The sequence below is a fragment of the Triticum dicoccoides genome, chromosome 1A (assembly GCF_002162155.2).
Source record: "Triticum dicoccoides isolate Atlit2015 ecotype Zavitan chromosome 1A, WEW_v2.0, whole genome shotgun sequence".
In the NCBI taxonomy this organism is placed as follows: Eukaryota; Viridiplantae; Streptophyta; class Magnoliopsida; order Poales; family Poaceae; genus Triticum; species Triticum dicoccoides.
Genome location: NC_041380.1, coordinates 389,425,961 through 389,431,145, shown reverse-complemented (window position 1 = coordinate 389,431,145; position 5,185 = coordinate 389,425,961).

The following is a 5,185-nucleotide window of genomic DNA, read 5'->3' as shown; positions in this document are numbered from 1 at the left end:
GTTCAGGGCTCCGGAGAGGGGAATATGTCGCCATCGTCGTCATCAACCTTCCTCCATCACCAATTTCATGATGCTCACTGCCGTGCGTGAGTAATTCAATCGTAGGCTTGCTGGAGGGTGATGGGTTGGATGAGATTTATCATGTAATCGAGTTAGTTTGTTAGGGTGTCCCTAGTATCCACTATGTTCTGAGATAGATGTTGCTATGACTTTGCTATGCTCAATCCTTGTCATTAGGGCCCGAGTGCCATGATTTCAGATCTGAACCTATTATGTTTTCATCAATATATGGGAGTTCTTGATCCTATCCTGCAAGTCTATAGTCACCTATTATGTGTTATGATCCGTTAACCCTGAAGTGACAATAATCGGGATACTTACCGGTGATGACCGTAGTTTGAGGAGTTCATGTATTCACTATGTGTTAATGCTTTGGTCCGGTACTCTATTAAAAGGAGGCCTTAATATCCCTTAGTTTCCAATAGGACCCCGCTGCCACGGGAGGGTAGGGTAAAAGATGTCATGCAAGTTCTTTTCCATAAGCATGTATGACTATATTTGGAATACATGCCTACATTACATTGATGAACTGGAGCTAGTTCTGTGTCACCCTAGGTTATGACTGTTACATGATCGATCGCATCTGACATGATTCTCTATCACCGATTCATTGCCTATGAGCTTTTCCTATATTGTTCTTTGCTTATTTACTTTTCCGTTGCTACTGTTACAATTACTATAAAACCAAAAATATTACTTTTGCTACCGTTACCACTACTATCATATTACTTTGCTACTAAACACTTTTCTGCGGCTATTAAGTTTCCAGGTGTGGTTGAATTAACAACTCAGCTGCTAATACTTGAGAATATTCTTTGGCTCCCCTTGTGTCGAATCAATAAATTTGGGTTGAATACTCTACCCTCAAAAATTGTTGTGATAACCTATACTTGTGGGTTATCAGCCACCGACCTCCTTGGAAGAGTTTGTGCTTTGTGGTTGTTCTTTTTGTCCTTGCCTTAGTCTGTTTTCTTAGGCTCTAGGTGTTGGGGTCTCCAAGTTTGGTTTTCCTTCGTTGTCTTCCTTTTAGGCTCTTGGAGATCCTCACACTTTATTCCACTGTCTTCTCTTTCCCAAGCCTTCCCTTCCCTATGAACCATCTAGTCCAATTGCACACACTTGATCTTGGCTTAGGTGATGGTGACCGAGCGGTACAACCGGTGTTATGGGCGGTTCTACCACTGGTACACTCGGGCTGTCCCGCCCCAGGAGGTCTCCCAACGGTGCTTGAGTGGTTCGACCGCTCAACCACCGGGGTGCCCGTCTGGCCGGTACTACCGGCGGTACTACCGTTGCCTACTTGGCGGCGGAAGTACCGCCCGCAACCACTAGCTAGTACCAAGCAGCGGTACAACTGCTCCCTTGAGCGGTACAACTGCCGCGCGACTTTGGGGCCTATATATACCCGACGGGGCTGAAGGGTGTTTCTTTTTCCCTTCTTCCCCGGTCCTTTCCATCTTGTGCCCTAGCCGGCGGCCGCCATTGCCTCTGCCCCGGAGTGCCTCTCGCACTTTGGATCCATGGGGTCTCCGTGGATCCTCTCCGAGTAGGCCTCCTCCCTCCCGATCTGTTCCCATGGGTTCTGGTAATGCCCCATGTCCTTCATTCTTCGTTCTAGGGTTCTTTCCCTACTTCTAGGGCATTACTTGACATTCCGCGTTTATTGTTTAAACTATTGGGTGGAAGAGATCTATATTTGCCTCCTGTGTAGATTGCATTTCTTAGAGGTTAGAATATGACTAGTGTGATTCGTATTTCGCGGCTAGATCTGTGTCCTACTGGTAGTGCCACTGTTCAGCGGTTCTACCGCCTATTCGGGCGATACAACCATTGGAGCGGTACTACCAGTAGGAGAACCGGTTCAACCGGGATATCTACACCATGTAGCCCTATTTTGTCCTCTATGTTTGTGCAATCTTTCTTTTCCTCTGCTCGTGTGTGCAATCCTCTCATCTTTGCTGGGTTTCTTGTGTTCTTCTCGCGTGTGTGTGCAGGTGGCTCTAGTTCTCGCTCTGCTCCTCGCAAGACCAAGAAGCAGGCTAGGAGATGCTCGCGCCCTGCTGAGTCCGATGAAGAAGTTGTGATTCCCACCAAGCCCATTCGCCGTGAGAAGTCTGCCGCTGCCAAACAACGTGTGGTCTTGCCCTTGCACCGTTGGAAAGCCAAGGATTGGGAAGCCTTCCGCTCAAAGAATCCTTATGAGGTTCCTATTGCTCCTCATTGGACCACCATTCAGTTCCGGAATGAGATGCAAGTCCGGATTGTTCATGAACTCTTTGAGCACAACAAGAACAGGTATGCCAAGCAGTGGACCATCGATCTTGACCATTGGAGGAACAACTTGGAGTATTTTGGTGAGGCTTTGGCTCTTTGTGAGGAATTTGATTTGGTCAAGCTCATGTAGTGAACTGCGACTTTGATGTTCAGCTTATCCATCAGTTCTATGCCACTGTTCATTTTGGAGAAGATGATGCTCGCACTCTCTCGTCCATGTGCCGTGATGAGTTCTTTCAGGTGCCCTGGAGAGCTTTCTGCAATGCTATTGGGTGTGATGATACCACTCTGGAAGGGAGAGGTGGCATTCGCCCTCACGACCATCCTGAGTCCATGCCTAAGGAAAAGCTTGCCCCTCTGTACATTCGGGACCGTGGTATTATTGCCGAATCCAAGGACTTGGTGAAGGTCTATGACATCATGCATCGACTGTTTCACAATGTGCTTCTACCCAAGGTGGGGAATCAAGATGAAATTCATGGCTATCTTGTTGACTTGATGGTTGCTATGAAGACCAAGGTGGGCTCTGGTGAAACGTTTGATGTGTCCAACTGGCTGTGGCACAAGATGTACAACATGGTCATCTACATGAAGGTTCCTATTTATGCTCCGTTTGTCATGTGCTTTCTGAACTCAGTTTGGGTCGTTCGCCGTCCTGGAGAGCTTCTCACTTCGCCAAATAATCTCACTGTTCATGAGTTCAAGCTACTCAAGAAAAAGAAGCATGTTGAGCCTCGCTTTCCTGCTAATGCTCCTGAGGATGTCTATGCCACTTCTGATGATGAGGACTTTGATATGGAGCCAGGGGCCAAGCCCTCTTGGGTGGCCAAGCTCACAGCCAAGGTGAAGAAGACTTTCTGCCTCCAGACTGACATTCAGAAGAGGTTGTATGAGGCCCATCTCAATGAGAAGCTCGCACGGCGTCGTCAGATTGCGATGATGAAGCACCTCAACATGTCAGTTCAGAGTGGTTCTGAGAAGAGCATCACACCGGAGGAGCGTTGGCTCTCTACTCACAGCTTGTGGTCTGATGATGAGGCTCCTCGCCAGCCCTCCACCTCCTTTGCTGTTGCTGATGACGTCATGGAGAACACAGATCAGGACGAAGATGACGAGTCTGCTGATGCTGAGGATTCAGATGCTACCGAGGAGTCAGAGGAGGACGACTGAGCTCTTGGGCGTTAGCTTCACTCTTTTCCTTTTTGGTGTCTTGATGCCAAAGGGGGAGAGAATTTAGGTCTCGGGATTTGCATGGGTTCTTGTTTTGATTTGCTTGGTCCAGTGTTCTTGTGGTTTGTCCGTTCGTGTCATGTTGAACTTTAGTTCGTGGAACTTGTTTCTTATCTCGTCCTGCATGGTGTGGGACATGCGCATCTTTATCTATCCTTTGTCGTATCTTTGTTGTTTTTTATCCGTTATAGTCCTTACCGTCCTATTATGTATCTTATGCTTTCATTCGCATGTCTAGTAGGAGTGGCGAGTCTATAAAATCTAGGGGGAGTCTCTCCCTTAATGAGTGTCAAAATTGGGGCACACATCTAGGGGGAGTCCCATCTACATTTTCTAGACTTCCCGTGTGCAAATCGTGTTGTTGTCATCATCCACCAAAAAGGGGGAGATTATTAGGGCATTTCCTTACTTTGGGTTTTGTATGATGATGGCAACCCTTTGTTGGTCTAATCTTGTGCTTAGTGCTTCAGGTTCGCGGTGTTTAGGCTTTCATCGGATAGCTATTCTCTCTGGAAGGAAAAGATCGAAGACGGTGTTTTCTACACTTTTTATCTCTTTGGTCGTAGGGAACCCGTACTATCAAGAGGGAATCCACATTGGAAGGAGTTGGGGGAATCTTTTCACGTACACTTTCCTCACCCCTCTCTTGCCTTCCTTAGTTGTGAGAGGAGCATTTCCCTTCTTATCTTTCTGCTTGCTATGGCTTCCCAGCGGTTGTACCGCTCTCTGGAGCGGTTGTACCGCTGGTTCTTGGCGCTTGCCAGTCTTGATTGAGCAGTTGTACCGCTGCTTCCGGGTGGTGGTACCGCCACCACGCTCAGCAAAGACTGCGGCGGTTGTTCTGGCCAAGTACCGCCCAAGTACCGGTCAAGCTTCTGTTTTGGTGCGGTACTCGGGCGGTGGTGGCCCGGTTGGTCCGGTCGTACCGGTACCACCAGTGCCCTGAGCGGTTTTACCGCTCAGGACTTAGCCGCCCAAGCGCTCGAGGCCAGGCAGTTGCACTGGTCCTATATCGCTCGACTACCGCACTCAGGGGTGACTCCCTACTATTTCTATGCGGTGGTTGAGCGGTGGCTGGGCGGTTGGTACAGTTATTCACGTAAACCAGTACTACCGCCTGGTCACCCGGTTATACCGCCTGGTAGGGTTCTGCAGGTAAACCGTGAGTCCCGGTTGTACCGGGACAAGGAGCGGTTGTACCGATGTAGTACAGGAAATGCAGTAACGGTTGGATTTTTAGGGTTGCTATATAAGGGCGGTTCTTCCACCTACCACATTTACCTCTTACCTCTCTCACTCCACCATTAATGCTACTCAAGCTCTCTTGCCCGATCTCTCTCTCTAGCCACTCAAACTTGTTGATTTGCTAGGGATTGAAGGAGGAGACCTAGATCTACACTTCCACCAAAGGATATTTGCTTCCCCCATACTTCCTTGTGTGGATTTTGTTACTCTTGGGTGTTTGAGCACCCTAGACGGTTGAGATCACCTCGGAGCCACATTCCATTGTGGTGAAGCTCCGTGGTTTTGTTGGGAGCCTCCAATTAAATTGTGGAGAGAGCCCCAACCTTGTTTGTAAAGGTCCGGTTGCCACCTCCAAGGGCACCAATAGTGGAATCAC